The sequence below is a fragment of the Desmodus rotundus genome, chromosome 1 (assembly GCF_022682495.2).
Source record: "Desmodus rotundus isolate HL8 chromosome 1, HLdesRot8A.1, whole genome shotgun sequence".
NCBI classification, from domain to species: domain Eukaryota; kingdom Metazoa; phylum Chordata; class Mammalia; order Chiroptera; family Phyllostomidae; genus Desmodus; species Desmodus rotundus.
Window position 1 is genome coordinate 99,144,115 of NC_071387.1, and position 17,666 is coordinate 99,161,780.

General features: G+C 43.2%; 1 non-coding gene across 1 annotated transcript; it reads right to left on the minus strand.

Moving 5' to 3' along the window:
* Positions 1–7,415: 7,415 nt before the first annotated feature.
* On the minus strand, positions 7,416–7,573 carry LOC112298522 (U1 spliceosomal RNA). The gene has a single exon (XR_008425901.1). It is a non-coding gene; the product is annotated as a U1 spliceosomal RNA (small nuclear RNA).
* Positions 7,574–17,666: the final 10,093 nt, after the last annotated feature.

The window sequence follows — 17,666 nt, forward strand, 5'->3', positions numbered from 1 at the left end:
TAATTTAAGAGCTATTGGAGCAAGTGAGAGGCAACAAGAGACAGAGCAAAAAGGGCACTTGAGGGAGCTGGATTCAGGAACGTTTGAAGAAGCGTTGGAAAAGAGAGAGTTCATGAAAAACAACAGTGGCAACCCTGCAGCAGCCTAAGGATAGAGTGTCCAGCAATGTTCTGGAAAATCCTGGAGGAGAATCCACGCAAACTGCTGACTCAGGATTTAGGGAGTTGTGGGATGAACAGATTCTTTCTCAAGTCTGGATGGCTCAAGCGAAAAAGAACCTGATTGGTTCCACAAGCAAAGCAACTAAGAGGAGAAACGAAAACATTGGCATTTGACTGGAAGTAGCAAGAATCGAGGTCTAACTACACAGTGAAACTGGAAAACCTATTAAGAGCCCGATGTACAAGTTGGTGTACGGTAAAATGAGTAATGAGCAGGGACTGGAACTGTTCAGTACCTGCTGTTTATGCACAGGGACTGCTATGTGTGGCAGTGTGTTCTTTTTATGCTCTACATGCCTGATGTACACTCTACCGAAGCCAATGTGTGGAAGGAGAGAGCAGGAGCAGAAGGTCATGAGCACACAAAGCACGGGGTTTGGTCTTTGGAGGAGAATCTGGCTGCCCCACCGGCTGGGCCCACTGGAGAGTTACTCATGCAACAATAGGAGGGGCCCATTTTTTTGGAGGCTTGCCATGGGCCATGTTTCATCACAATTTATATTAGACCTATATAATTTTTAAAAACCTTTGTAAATTTTATTGCAACATATCTTTACCAGCTACAAAGCAATTAACCATATCACTGACCTCTCAAGTTCCAGCTCCACATTGCCAATCATCTGTGGGCATTTCTACCCATTTGAGACACCAGGTATATGGAAGCTCAGTATATCTAAAACCAAACTCAGAAGCCCACCGCAAGCCGGCTCCTCTTCCTCTAGTTCTGACATAAACATACGTCTGGTAACCCGAGCTCAGAGCCTCAAATGTAGCCTTGAATCCTCTTCTGCTCCACTTCATCTAATCAGGGGTCAGGTTCTATTTTTCTTTGAAATATTTCTTTCTCCTGCCCTTGTCTCCCCATTTCTATTGCTACCAACTTCATTTAGGCCCTGGTGGCATTATACTGGAAGACTGCAGGGGCATGCTGCAGGCGCTTACTCTTCCCTGCTCCAGCCCATCTTACACTCTCCTGCCAGATTAAGCTTCTCATTGCTTCTACCACAGCATTCCCCTGGTCTGGAACCTTCAACACTGTCTGTCATAGGAGCCCAGTTTGTTTGTTTTTTTTCTGTAAGAGGTCATATACAAAGGGCTTTGTGGGCCACATGGTCTGTCGAAATCACTCAAAACTACCTTATAGTGCAGAAAGCACCCACAGACAATACCTGAACAAATCACAATAAAACTTTATAAAACAGTCAGTGAGCCAGATTTGCCCTGTGAGCCATAGTTTATAACCCCCCGGATTAAATTAACAATATTTTTAGTTTGGCACTCATCACTTTCTAGAATTTGTACTCAGTTTTAAACTATAGCCTTCTTTCCCACCATTCCTCTAAAATATGCCCATTTCCAAAGCCTCCTGACTGAAAACACCTGTGGGGGTTGGGGCGGCAGTGGGAGAAACTCCCAGCCTCACAGGAGAGTTCACTGGAGAGACCCACAGGGTCCTAGAACATACACAAACCCACCCACCCAGGAAACAGCACCAGAAGGGCCCAATTTGATTGTGGGTAGGGGGGGAAGTGACTGAAAACCAGCATAAAGTGGAGCAAGCGTCAATGTTCCCTCTCAGACCCCTCCCCCACATACAGCACCACAACACAGCAATGTGGGTTGCCCCACCCTGGTGAACACCTAAGACTCCGCTCCTTACTACGTAACAGGTGCACCAAGACAAACAAAATGGCCCAAATGAACAGATCAAAACTCCACAAAAAATACAACTAAGCAACGAAGAAACAGCCAACCTATCAGACGCACAGTTCAAAACACTGGTAATCAGGATGGTCACAGAATTGCTTGAATATGGTTGCAAATTAGAGGAAAAAATGAAGGCTATGCTAAGTGAAATAAAGGAAAATGTACAGGGAACCAACACTGAAGGGAAGGAAACTGGGACTCAAAGGTGTGGACCAGAAGGAAGAAAGAAACATTCAACCAAAACAGAATGAAGAAAGAATTCAGAAAAAGTGAGGAGAGGCTTAGGAACCTCCAGGACATCTTTAAATGTTCCAACAGCCGAATCATAGGGGTGCCAGAAGGAGAAGAGAAAGAGCAAGAAATTGAAAACTTATTTGAACAAATAATGAAGGAGAATTTCCCCAATCTGATGAAGGAAATAGACTTCCAGGAAGCTCAGGGAGTTCCAAAGAGGTTGGACCCAAGGAAGAACACACCAAGGTACATCATAATTACATTAGCCAAGATTAAAGAGAAGGGGAGAATCTTAAAAGCAGCAAGAGAAAAGGAGACAGTTACCTACAAAGGAGTTCCCATAATATTATCAGCTGATTTCTCAAAAGAAACCTTGCAGGCAAGAAGGGGCTGGAGAGAAGTATTCCAAATCATGAAAGGCAAGGACCTACATCCAAGATTGCTCTATCCAGCAAAGCTATCATTTAGAATGGAAGGGCAGATAAAGTGCTTCTCAGGTAAGGTCAAGTTAAAGGAGTTCATCATCACCAAGCCATTATTACATGAAATGTTAAAGAGACTTATGTAAGAAAAGAACAAAACTATGAACAGTAAAATGACAGCAAACTCACAGTTAGTAACAACCGAACCTAAAACAAAAACGAAAACAAACTAAGCAAACAACTAGAACAGGAACAGAACCACAGAAATGGAGATCACATGGAGGGTTATCAGCAGGGGAGTAGGAGGGGGAGAGGAGGAAAAGATACAGAGAATAAGTAGCATAAATGGTAGGCAGAGAATAGACGGGGGGGGGGGTTAAGAATAGTATAGGAAATGTAGAAGCCAAAGAATTTATATGTATGCCCCATGGACATGAAATAAAGTCGGGGGATGCGGGTGGGAGGGGGTGTGCAGGGTGGAGGAGAATAAAGGGAGGAAAATGGGACAATCGTAATAGCATAATCAAAAAATATATTTAATTTAAAAATGCCCATTTCCTCAAGACTTTTTTTGTACTTTTAAAAAATGTTTATTGATTTATAGAGAGGAAAGGAGGGAGAAAGAGAAACATTAATTTGTTGTTCCACTTATTTATACATTCATTGGTTGGTTCTTGTATGTGTACTGACCAGGGATTGACCCCACAACCTTGGCGTATCAGAATGATGTTCTAACCAACTGAGCTACCTGGCCGGGGCACCTCAAGACTTTTACATACATAACAAATTTATGTTTAAGAATGAATTTCCCACACTGCAAATATACACATATTTTTAAAGATATGTAACAATGACTGATACTGTGACAAAAATGTCTTTTTTTCTATGCGCTTCTCCACTTCATTGTCTGTGGGGATGATGCTCATCACTTCATTATTACTTCTAGAAAATATATTTTTTAAGATTTTATTTATTTATTTGTAGAGAGAGGGGAAGGGAAGGAGAAAGAGAGGGAGAGAAACATCACTGTGTGGTTGCCTCTCATGCCCCCCTACTGGGGACCTGGCCCACAACCCAGGCATGTTCCCTGACCGGGAATTGAACCAGCAACCCTTTGGTTCTCAGGCCTGCACTCAATACACTGAGCCACACCAGCCAGGGCTCAGAAAATATTTTTAAGAGGTACCTGGACACCTGAGGCCACTATACCATTTTGAACAACTACTACTTATCTTACCATTCAATATTACTGCACAGGAAAAATATGAATGCTTAAGAAAAGCAGAGATTTCCTCCTGCTGCACTGTGCTTTCCTCCCCTGGGGTTCAAATCCCAGGCTTTGTTCTTTGTTAAGTTTAGTGACACACTTAGGGAATTGCTCAGATGATGGTAGCCTGTCTACATGGTTCGCATATTTGGCGTGTGCCAAAGGAAGCAGGAGAAAACCTCACTCTGAGAAATGGACAATAGTATTTCTCAACATGCTTAATTTCAGTACAGTCAGAGTTCTCTAATCTGAGCAGCTTTACCACACAGTTGTCTAAAGTAAGAAAATAAATGGGGTTTAGGAAGAGCTACCATGAATTAGAAACTAAAAGTCAAGTTCAGCTTCGCCACTAATAAGTTGTGTCGGTCAAACAAAGCTCTCCGAGCTTCGCTTTCCCTATCTGTCAAATAAAAGGTTTGAACAGCCCCAGTGGGACAAAGATAAATATAAAAGTACAAACCCTGTGGGAAAACGCAATAGATTTATTTGTATATATGTCAGTCTCTTCTAGACTGAAACTCTTGGAAAAGTTGTTCGCCTCAGAATCCCCCCACTGCTAATGTAGTGCTTGCTGTTTGCTGAGCGCATTATCTGATGATCATGAGTAATATCAGCCTCTAATATGTGGCAAAGCTGCAAAAACAGGGGAGAGGGCATTGCATTCATTTAGGGAGCAGAGAGGCTGCTTTGAGCCAGGATGGGGAGGTCAGATTTGTGTTGTAGAGCTTATTTCTAGTTCTAGACCTTAATTTGCCGTGTAATCTTAGAAGAGTTCCTCAACTTTTCTGGACCCTAAAATAACATGTAAAATGTAAATAAACATGACTGCCCCCATTTTTAAACTCATAAGGTTCATAGTGCAGCCGTCCCTATGAAATGATGGCTGGGAAAACACAGAAGGCCACGTTCCACTGGTAACCGTTATAAATAGGTGGCATAATAACTGTGACTGGTAGTTCTGCTTCAGAGTATCTTTGCCTAGGCAGGCCATGAAAACAGGTCGAAATGGCTCTACTATTCTCCTTTTTTAAATCTCATTTTCCTCTAAATTAACCATAGATTCGATGACACAAAAGAAGCAGACAACTGCCACAAGTTTCCAGGGAGTGTCAATTTATCCTTCCACTTTCCTGCTCAGAGCTCAGACGGAAAGAGCCACAGAGGGCCCTGCAGCCTTAGCGCTCCGTGGGTGTCACCAAGTTCCATGCAGGGGATGCCCACAGGTCACCAAGCAGGAAAACCTCTCCCTCGTGATGGTGTTTGTTCTCTTATGCTCTTCATATCACTTTTTTTGGGGGGGAGGGGATGGGTCTTGACTGTTAAAAACAAGAGAGTCAACTACAAAGTTTTACTAGTCAATTTTTTAAAAAAATATTCTTTTTTTAACGAAAATGATTTTATTTAGAGAGAGGGGAAGGGAAGGAGAAAGAGGGAGAGAAACATCAGTATGTGGTTGCCTCTCACATGCCCCCAACTGGGGACCTGGCCCGCAACCCAGGCATGTGTCCTGACTGGGAACCGGTGACCCTTATTGATCTCAGGCCGGCACTCAGTCCACTGAGCCACACCAGCCAGGGCTAGGCGATTGTTTTTCTTTTAAGACTATTGACACATTTATGAAATCCCTGATGACTCTGATGAGTCAGTAGATTAGTAAAAGGTGACAATTATTCTTTTCATTTATTTAACATTTATACTCATCTATCTCCAAAATGGTATACGGTTCTGCACTGGGTTGAATAGTGTCTCCCTCAAATTCATATCCGCCAGAACCTCAGATGTAATCTCTTTTTGGAAATAGAGTCTTTGCAAATGTAATTAGTTAAAAGGAGGTCACACTGGATTGGGGTGGGCCTCAATCTAATGGCTGCTGTTTTTATAAGAATTGGAGAGGGTGCACAGAGACATGCAGGGAGACGGCCGTGTGACCATGGAAGGTGACGTGTCTACGTGCCAAAGCACGCCGAGAACTGCCGGCAGCCACCAGAGCTAGCAGGGAAGCCAGCATGGAAAAGATTGTCCCTCGGGGCTTCTAGAAGGAACCAAACCTGCCAACACTTTCCTTTTGGACTTCTAGTCTCCAAAACTGTGAGAGAGTAAATTTCTTTTTTTTTTTTAAATCCTCACTCAAGGACAATTTTTCATTGCTTTTAGAGAGAGGGGAAGGGCAGGGAGGTAGAGAGAGAAACAAAGATGTGAGAAGAAACATCAATTTGTAACCTTCTTGTACAAACCCTGACCAGGAATGAACCTGAAACCCAGCTATGTGCCCAGACCTGGAATCAAACCCACAACATTCCAGTACATGGGATGACACTCCAGCCAAGTGAGCCACACTGGGCAGGGCAAGAGAGAATGAAATTCTGTTGTTTTAAACCACCCAGTCTGTGGTAATTTGTTACAACAGTCCTAGGAAACTGATACAGGTGGTTCACAAATTAATCATAATACACAATAGAATGATTAAGAAAGCAACAAAAGAATCTGTAGTAAACAATGAAAAATAAATAAAAAAGAAAGGAAACAACAAAACAGCCACCAAATACCGAATTGTATGGTGGACAACTGATCCATGTCTCTCACAAGCAGCAGAGGGAATAAATGTGTGCAGGCATCCCAGATGAGCAGATTCAGGCTGTTCTTCTGGCTGCGGGATCGCAAAAGAAAACACATTGGATTAAATAGTTTTGATTCCCCGACAAAGAGAACATCCAAGTGAATCTAAGGAGACAGCCCTATGTGTTCTCCTGTGGGATAAAAAAAGGAATTTACTACAGAGTTCCCTGTACGGAGACATTAAGGAACATGATAAACAACAACTTTTAAAAAGTTTCACCACATACTGTCAGACCTCCCCCAAACCTACACCCCATCTAGTCATGAGAAAATCTTGAGACAAATCCCAATAGAGGAGCATTCTACCAAACGCCTGACCAGTCCTCCTCAAACCTGTCCAAATATCAAAAACAGCCTCAAAGAGGCCGTGGCTGGGGGGGCTCAGTGGATTGAGCGCCCACCTGCAACCCCAGAGGTCGCAGGTCCATCGCTGATGAGCGCACATGCCTGGGCGTCAGGCCACGTCCCTGTTGGGGGTGTGTGGTAGACAACTGATCAATGTCTCTCACATCGATGTTCCTCTCCTCTTTCTCCCTCCCTTCCCCTCTCTCTAGAAGTAAATAAATAAAATCCTTAGAAAAAAAGAACAGTCTGAAAGATAGTCACAGCCAAGATGAGCCCAAGAGATGAGACAACTAAATGTAATGGTGGATCCTGGGGCAGAAAAGGACGTAAGGGGAAAAGTAAGGAAATTGGAGTAAACTATGGACTTTGGTTGATTATAATGTACCAATACAGTTTATTAATTGTAACAAATATACCATCTAATGTAAGCTGTTAATAATGTGAAAACTGGGTATAGAGTGTAAGGAACTGAATGAGATGCTCAATTTTTCCTTAAACTTTAAACTGTTTTACAAAATAAAATCTATTTTTAAAAATTCTGATAGACGGACAATTCTCACATCAACTTTTACTCTGTAAAAGACTAGCAGAGATTTCTATACCCTATGCGTGAACGCAGTCCCCCACTACCACAAATTACGCAGTCAGGTTTCCCACATTTGGGGAGATCGCAGGGGTCAGCACATCCGGAGCGCAATGGATGAGCCTCGCCCTGGGAAGACCACCTTTGTGATCGTGGTATCCCCCCTGCCGGGTAATATACCCTATGCTTTTACATCTAAAAACCTATTGAATGTAACATAAAGAGAAGTGCGCAGATTTTAAGTGTACAGCTCAATGCATTTTCTACAAAGGGGACCATTCCCCACCCACAGCAAGAAACAGAAGGTAAGCAGGAATCCAGAACCCCTCCCACCTCTTCCTGTCCCCGCCCGCTCCCCACCAGCAACCATCTGGACTTCTGAAGCCATGAACTAGTTGTGCTAAGTTTTGAACTTCGTATAAATAAATCATAAACTATCTCACACTGTTTTTTAGTAGACAACACTATTCTAACCTCTAGAGCTTTTTAGCATTTCTCAAATCTTATAAATTGTCAAAAAAAATATATCATTCTTTTACACCCCACCATGTCAGACATTCTAAACAAAGTTTCCAAATCCAGTAAAGTCATGAATGGTCTGCAACGTATTGTAACTCAGCCGACCTCCATCAGGATCGGCCACGCCAGCCTCTTCACCCAGGAGAACGAGTCGCTTGAAGATGATGAAAGACCAATCACAAATATCACCTTGTATTTGCGAATGACCATTCCTAGTCGTTTTGAGTAGGCTATTAGAATATGAGGGTGTAGAAAGTATTCATTTTTATTATTAAAAACTTCACTATGAATAAAATCTCATCAATATGCTAAGTGTTATAAATTCTTTACAGAAATATGCTCCTTAGAGAATGCTTAAAATTCAAGACTGAACTGCTTCAATGAGGTCGGAGGCATGGAAATGAAACTAAGTAGTGAATGTTTCAACTTGTTGTCACAGTCAGAGTGGAAGTCCTGAAGGAATTGTGACCACCTTCAATGTGGCTTAGGATACTGTGCTTAATGGGGGAAATGAGTCTTTATGAGGCATTAAAATAGGCATAACCCTAAAATTAACTATGGGAGTTGTGGGAAGGGCTGAGGAGTGGTATGGTGAATGGAGAAGAAATGTTTAGTCCAAAGACAGTTGTTAGGGTGGCCAGTGGCTCAGGCTGTGAAAGAATTCACAAAGAGAAGAAAGAGTAGAGAATAAAGTGTTTATTCACTCTCCAGGAGAGGAGAGGGGCACAGTGTGAGACACACACCAGCATTGAGGGAAGGGGCTCTGGGCTTTTACTGGATTATAACTGGATAAAAAAGAGGGGGGTGCTGTTGTGAGGCCCCTGGGCTGTTGGGGCGCTGTAACAGAGGCTGCAGTTTGTTCCAAGGTTATCTTCTGCCTGTGGCTGTAGGGAGCGGTTAGTTCTGCTCTTGCTTTCCAGGAATTTCCAGTCCTGGGGACAAGCTCAGAAGAGTAAAATGACAGTCATGTTTAACAAGGTCACAGGCCTGCTCAGCAAATGGTGCCACGACAGCAAATGGCTCCAGCTTTACCGGTTCAACAATGGAATAATTCATATTGAAGAGTGAGCTTCACCCTAGCTGGTGTGGCTCAGTGGACTGGTTGGATTCCCAGTCAGGGCACATGCCTGGGTTGCGGGCTGGGTCCCCAGCTGGGGGTGTGTGAGAGGCAACCAAATGATGTATCTCTCACATATCAACATTTCTCTCCCTCTCTCCCTCCCTTCCCCTCTCTCTAAAAATGAATAAATAAAATTTTTTTTTTTAAGTGAGCTTCAACAATAAGATGCCACTTCATACCTATAATTAAAGAGACAGACAGCCCTGGCTGGTGTGGCTCTGTGGATTGAGCGTCGGCCTGCCGAAAGAAAGGTTGCTGGTTCATTCCTGGTCAGGGCACACGCCTGGGTTGTGGGTTCCCAGTTGGGGGTGTGCAAGAGGCAACCAGTCGATGTTTCTCTCACACACTGATGTTTCTCTCTCTTTCTCTCTTCATTCCCTCCCTTTAAAAATAAATAAATAAATAAATAAATCTTAAAAAAAAAGGACAATAACAAGTGTTAGTGGGAATTCAGGAAGTACGAACCCTATACACTGCTGATAGGTATGTAAGAAGGTGCAGCCACTATAAATAAGAGTCTGGCAGCTCCCCAAACAGTTACTGTATACCCCAGTGTCTTGCAGCCTTTCAAGGCCAGGCAGGTTCACTCAAGATTCACGCAGGCAGAAGAAAATTTGTGGAGCTGTGGGAATACCTGACATGCCTTTATTCAAGGGTGGGGCTATCCACACATGCCACAAGCCCATGTCACACCACAGGAAGTCCCAACTCCCTTATATACTAAATGCGCACAAAGCCGGCAGAATGCCAAGAATTGTATAACATAGCACGACTCTGCGCATGCAGGCCCAATCTCAAGGCTATGGGAATCTGCTCATCTTAGTTGCCCAGATGTCTGGGTGAGGAAGCCTGACTGATTCCATTTACCCTACACCCAGCAATTCCACTCCTAGGTATCTCTCTAAGAAAATTGAAAAATACGTCGGGGCTTCCAGTAAAGATGGTGGCGTAAACAGACATGGCTCACCTCCTCACACAACCATATCAAAATTACAACTAAAATCTAGAACAACCATCACTTAGAACATCAGAAATTGAGCTGAATGAAAGTATGACAACTACAGAATAAAGAAACCACATCCATCCAGACTGGTGGGAAGGGCACAGACCCAGAACAGGCTGGTCCCACACCCAGGTGGATAAAAATGCGGGAGGGACATCTTGGGAGACAGGAGTCCCAGACTCACACCAGGCCCCCCAGCCCAGGAGCCCTGGGGCCAGGAAGATAAGCCCCTACAACTTCTGGCTGCAAAAACCAGTGGGGATGGAGTCTGGGGGCGGGGGGAGACTTCTATAACCCCAAGCAGTTCCTCTTAAGAAACCGACAAATGGACTCACCTATTCAGACTCACTCTCTCTGAGCTCCAGCACCAAGGTAGCACCTTGAAAGGCACCACTGGCATACAGGGAGTAACTGAAGTGTCTGGCATCAAGTGGAGCAGAGGCCATCGTCCCTTTGCTAAACTTCCCCCCACAGAACCAGTAAACTTATGCCATATCTGAGACTCCATCAACACGGCTAGCACTGTTTGATGCACCTTAGAGATTCCCCAGAGGCTCTGCCCCACCCAACTTACAGGCCTACCCAAGCTACTTTTCCAAAAGAATGGCTGGTCTTAGCTCCCAAATCCTATCAAACTAGGGCTTCAGTGAGTACTAGTGGCAGCCAGACTAGACCCACAGCTTGGCTTCACCTGGGAATCTCCAAGCCCAGCACAAGTAGCAGCCATCTCAGATTGCATTACAGCTCAGGCAGGGTGCACTGGGAAAAGCACAGGTGGGGGCTGACCTTGGCCTGCACCACCCGGAAAACCCCAAGGCTAGCACACTCTGTGGACAGCTACAGACCACATCAGAGACCCACCACCCTGCCCCTGCACAGCTGACGCTCCACGGATGATGGAGGTTGGTGGTCAGTGGTCACAGCCAGTCCTTGCAGCTGACTGGCCTGGGGAAATCCCTCCCACTGACCTGCCAGCAGCAGCCAAGGCTCAACTACAAGAGGAGGGTGTACTCAGCCCACACAAAGGGCGCACCTGGGGTACCCATCTTGACACATCATAATTAAAATGCCGAAGTTTAAAGATAAAGAGAGAATTTTAAAAGCAGCGAGAGAAAAGAAGTTAGCTACGTACAGGGAAGTTCCCATAAGACTGTCAGCTGATGTCTCAAAAGGAACTTCGCAGGCTTGGCAAAGAAATAAGGGATTGGCAAGAAATATTCAAAGTCATGAAAAGCAGGGACCTACAGCCAAGACTGCTCTACCCAGCAAAGCTATCATTTAGAATCAAAGGGCAGATAAAGAGCTCCCCAGACAAGAAGAAACTAATGGAGTTCATCATCACCAAATCATTATTATATGAAATGTTAAAGGGACTTATTTAAGAAAAAGAAGATCAAAACTATGAACAATAAAATGGCAATAAATACACATCTATCAATAATTGGATCTTAAAAACAATCTAAGCCAACAAGAACAGAGAATCGTGGATACAGAGTGTTTTGATGGTTGGCAGGTGGAAGGGGGTTGTGGAGGAATGGGTGAGGAGGTTAAGAAGTACAAATAGGTAGTTACGGAATAGCCATGGGGGTATAAAGTTCAGTATAGGAAGTGGAGTAGCCGAAGCACTTATATGCGTGACCCATGGGCATGACCAATGTGTGAGGATGGCTTGAGGGAGTGGAGGTGCTGGGTGGAGGGGGACAAAGGGGGAAAAATCAGGACAACTGTAATAGCATAATCAATAGAATATAAGTTTTAAAGGTGCACTGTAAAAAAATAGAAGTAAGCCCTGGCTGGTGTGGCTCAGTGGATTGAGCGCTGGCCTGCGAACTGAAAAAAATAGAAGTATAAATTTTTGTACTTAGAAAATAGTCATGGGGATGTAAAGTACAGCATAGGGAATATAGTCAGTGATAGAGTAATTATTATGAATTGTGCCAGGTGGGTAATGGGAATGTCAGGGGGAACACTTTGTAAGGTATATGATTGTTTAACCACTATGCTGTGCACCTTAAATTAATACAAAATAATATTGAATGTAAACTGTAATTGAAAAAAATAAATACTTTTTAAAAAAAGAAAGAAAAGAAAACATATGTCCACACAAAATGTTGTATAGGAATGTTCATAATTCAAAATAACAAAAAGTGGGAACAACCCCATGTCCCTAAACTGATAGATGGCTTTACTTAGAAATGGAGTAGACCATCCATACGGTGGAATGCTCTTTGGCCGTGAGACGGAACAAAGTACTGCCCTCACCAGTGTGGCTCAATTGCTTGGGTGTTGTCCCACAGAGCAAAGGATCACTGGTTCAATTCCCGGTCAGGGCACATGCCTTGGAGGCAGGCTCAGTCCCCCATCAGCGCGTGTGCAAGAGGCAACTGATCGATGTTCCTCTCCCTCTCTTTCTCCCTCCCTTCCCCTCTCTCTAAACATACATAAATAAAATTCTTATGTTTAAAAAAGGAATGAAGTACTGATACGTGTTACAGCACGGAGGAGCCTTGAGACCATTATGCTAAGTGAAAAAGCTGGTCACCAAAAGACACCTATCATATGACTGCATTTATATGAACGGGTGGGAATAGGCAAACCCATAGAGACAGAAAGTAAGTTGGCAGCTGCCTGCGTTTGCGGGGTTGCGGGGTGGGGGAGTTGGGGAGTGACTGCCTGATGGACATGAGGTTTCTTTCCAGAGTGGTGAAGTGCTCTGCAACTAGATAGTGGTGATGGGTGCACAACTCTGTGGACATACTAAAAACCATTCGGTTATATACTTTTAAAAAAATCCTCACCTGAGGATACGTTTATTGATTTGAGAGAGAGAGAATCATCACTGTGAGAGAGAAACATCGATTAATTGCCTCCCACAGGAGCTCTGTCCGGCGATGGAACCCACAACCTAGATATGCGCGCTCACTGGGAACCGAAACTGTAACCTTTTTTGAGGAACAGGAGGACGCTCCAACCGACTGAGCCGCCTGGCCAGGGCCGGTTACACACTTTAAGAGGGTGGATTGTATCTCATAAAGCTGTTATACATTTTTTAACGAGCCTCAACTTCCTTCCTTGTTCCTGTCAAAACTATGAGCTGCACAACCGTGAAATTCTTGACACTGGAAAACCCAACACTTCAAGTCTGCAGAACTTCTAGAAATTTCTAAACCATCATAAAAGTTCTGGTTTATAGAGAAGGTTGAGGAAAAAAAGTGCCCATTTATAACAAACCTTTAATGTGTTTAAGTTCAGGTCTTCCCAGCATTACTTCAGCTTAACATAAGCACACAGCAACCAAAGGCTTCTCTGCCAAACACGTCTCGCCCTTACCGCGGCTGTAACGGGGGCGCAACGAGTGCCGGGCCGCGCCTGCAGCCCGAAGTTCTGTTCCACTGGCAGAGCTACAGCGGTCAGCTTGCTTTTCAAGAGATCCTCGGAATTTGCACAACTATTTATGTTTTGCCCTAAATTAAATATTATTTTGATATTTACATCTTGATTGGTATGAGAAAAAATATTATCTCTAACATGGTCTCAATTCCTGTTTTGAAAAAATCACTGATGGTTTTTCTTCATGTTTTGGTGTTTACGCACGTTGACATGGGTTTCAAAAGGCCATGTAGTCAAATTCCAGGAGCTTGCACTTTTTTTCAGTATTCTTAAAATAAAAACGACCATATTTTATTATTTAATGAGAGCTTCTGATTTCCCACTCAGCTCTAGGCTACATGGCGGGGAAGTGGTCACTCTCACCTGTGGCTTTTTTTTTAATTATTTTTTTATTGTTATTCTGTTACAGTTGTCCCAATTTTTTGCCCTTTGCCCTCCTTTGCCCATTCACCTTTGGCATTACAACTAAGAATAAAATAAGTCAATATAGTCATTTCTATATTATAAAAATTTCCTCCTCTTGATTAGTCATTTTATGACCCCAAGGTCACAGCTATTGCAAAATTTATTGTGGCTTGACAAATTCTCCGTGTCAACTCCGAACTATGAGATCTTTCATTTCTTCAATTAAACAGCTTGAAATGGATACCACCTGTGCTCTTGTATTTACTACATCAATAAAGTCCATTACATTTACAGCGCAGTGCTGAGAAATGGTGCGCCAGCGAACTAACAGACCGTTGTGTGGTCATCATTTAACATAATACCAGCCACTGGCCAAGTTGTTTTAAAGGATTTAAGCCATGGATTACTAGAAAAAAAGACCTCTCATGTCCTGTCTTTTCATTTATATTTTGCAAGTCTCTTAAAGAAGATATGTTTATTATATCAGTCTCATGTAGTATTTGGGACATACTGTATTTATACTAAAAAGAGTTTTATTTTGCTGAATCTGACATTCACCCCCAAATGTGGCCTGCACACTCTCCCAGCCAACTAAGTTAGCACAGTGAGTCAGGTGGAGGGGCGTTTGCCATGTCTGGGGATGGTCGATTGTCACATCTGGGGCCATGGGTGCTACTGGCACCTACTGGGAGAGGACAGGGATGTTTCTGAACATCCCACAGTGCACAGGACGGCCCCCATAATAAAGCATTTGACCTCACATCAATAGTGTTTTACACAGAGTCTCTGGGACCCAGCCCACAAACTACTGCTCCTACTCCTCGCCAACCTCAGTGAGGAGAGGGAGGATGCTGAGAAAAGTCCTGAAAACGGTTACCAGGTGGGAGGGAAGGTGGGGGATGTCAGCAGATTCCCTCCACAAAGCAGCTTAGGTCTCCAAGGCCAGCTTGGCCCAACCCCCTCAGCAACCGCACTCTTAAATGTTCACTGTGAGCTCCCACTTGCTTCTCTTCAACCACTTTACGTAAGGGTGGGAGCAAATCTGCAGCAGCTACAAGGCTTTGCAAATAGAAAATGATTAAAGGGACCTGGCAGACAATATAATTACTTTTTTCTTTTTTTAATTAATAAAGAGATTTTACTAATACCCCTGTCCAGAACATTCTACTGTGGTTAATATTCTCCAAGATAATCAATTCAAAACTTACTGATAACACAAATGAAGGGGGGGAGGGAGGTCCCAGCAGCATCTACTAGTTCACAAAGTAATTATTTCAAGACTGACACCGTTTTCCTATGCGGGCTCACATTGCTTTCATCCATACCGGATGCGTGATCAGCAAGAATTTTATTCACTTATTTCTTTTGCCTCTTTAAAAAATCTATTACAACTCTTTAAGTAAGTTTACCAAGTAATTTAATATCACTTGGTGAGAGTAGTGGCAATAAAAATAGGAAGCTGCAAATGCATTTATTATTTTTCCTTTGTCCAATGGCTGCATTTGCTGGGAAGAGACTGTTGAGTAAGTAATAGAGACATTTAAAAACAGTAAGAATGCAAGTGCTAATGCAAAGAAACAGATGTTAGATATACTCGGCAATACTTAATCTAAATTTTCACTGTGCACTTTATTACATCATTGTTAACTTCACCCACTTTCTGCTGTAGGGTTCACAGGTGTGTGAATTATTGAGGTGTTTGAAGGTCTTTTGAAAGAATGCAGTGCATATTTAATAAAGAAAATTACTAATAATTTAGTAACTTAGGACTTTGACAATTGAAGGTCATTTTCCTCCACTTGAACCCCAATAACCTCTCAAACCAAAGTGATTTTTATTTTACAAATTTGGGCTTGATTTTATTTGCATCGGGGCAGGGCAGACAACAGAAGTCCAGCCTGCATCGAGCAGGTTGGCATGTGGTCTGGTCATTCTGGCAGAGCTGGAATGGAGGATAGGATGGCTGTGTCCCCTTGGGCAAGTTGCTTAACCTTTTTGTGTCGTAGTTCGCACAACTATAAAAAGGAGATAAAAGTAGAGCCTATTTCACGGAGTTCTTATGAACAGTCAATGAGCCCATTCCTGAAAGCATGTTGCCCAGTATCCAACACAGTAGTCAGTTCTCATCAGTTGTTAATGAATAATTTTATTATTCTTCAGGCCCAGGGTGTGTTCAGTTGTGCGCATTGCTGGTGAGTACCCCTACAAAAGTTGTTTTTCGCTTTCAGTACAGCAGTCAATAAATTACACGAGCCATTCAACACTGTATTATAAAAGAGGCTTTGTGTTAGATGATTCTGCCCATCCATACGCTAACGGAGGTGTTCTGAGCACAGGAAAGATAGGCTAGGCTAAATTGCGATGTTTGGGAGGTTAGGTGTATTAAATGCATTTTTAAACTTACTGTGTTTTATCAGGACATAACCCCACTGTAAGTCAAGGAGCATCTGTATTTACAGGACCCTGTCAGAACTGCTGCCCAAGGTCAAGGGAAAGGCCTCGGGACCCTGGCACGCCCTCTTCAGTGGCCTTCCCAAGAGCTCCTACCTCTGAAAGTATCCCTGCCGTGCCATAGCTAGAACTCACTCATTCCCCTTCTAGTCCCATTAAACGTGGCCAAGCTTCATTTACAGGACACTGGATTATGCTGGCCATTTCCGAGATCAGTCTCTATTGCATTCTTAAAATTAAAGTATGTTCTAATTATCTTTTCTTAGACATCCAGAACCTTCCTACATGAATGCATTGTAAGAGAAATGCCTAAATATTATCATTGGCAATCTCCTGTTTTATAAAGGTGGCATTGCAGTTACAGTCTTAGAGTTAAAAAAAAAAGTGTCATCCCTAGCCAGCCCTGAAATCACTGTAGAACACATAGATTCTGTCTACGACAGCCTCATTGATGGAGCTATCTTTCAAAGTCAGAGCTGCCTGGACAGGTTTCAAGTCCGAAATTCCCAAGGGCAATCTGTATGTGTACAAGCTAGAGATACTCGTGTGTAGCAGCATATACTTTGTATATAATTTGTATCAACTGGAGAGGTTGCGATTTGTAAATGTGTGCCCTCTCTTATGGGCCCAGGACCCTGCCCCCTTTCCAGGGATCTATAAACAGATGTTAATAAAGAGACTAGAATGAAAAGAACAAGGAATGGTACTAATTCCAAAAAAAAAGTGCCATATGTGCCCTCAAAACCCTCAAGTAACTTCCATTGTGAGAATGAACCTTTGACCTGGTTAGTCATACCTGGGGGACAGGTACCATGGGGCATTGTGATGGTCTATCCTTTAAGCTTATATTTCCTCATTAATGCTTCTATTTTGGAATCTTTTTTATGGTTTAACTTCATCATAGGTAGTAACAACATCTGCTGTGGACACTTTTAGCCTTAATTTTGCAGCTTTTTGTTAGAAATCCTTCTCAGTCTTACTGAATTATAAACTCAGTTCTTTTGTGGCGAGTAGATGGAGCTAACTAAATTCCTGAAGAAAAGCTCAACCCAGCCTCAAGGGCTCTCGCTCCTCGCGAAGAGTGGATCCCAGAGGGGAAAGCCACGCTTGCTCTTTGGGTCCCGCACAGACACTCAGCTCTCCCGGCGGCAGTGGAGGGGTGTGGTCTGTGGAATTGCCCCCGAGTCCCTGCATCTGGTGGGTGCCTGATGAAGCACCTGCATTTACTCACGGTCTTGATGCTGATGCTTTTAGAGGGGCAGGGAATAATCAACTGGGAGTGATTATAAATAGACATTAAAATGACAGAAAATCTTCAGTTGTATTGTACCATCACGCTTCAAAAACATTAGTGCCTCCTCTAGATGACAAAATAATTCCAGT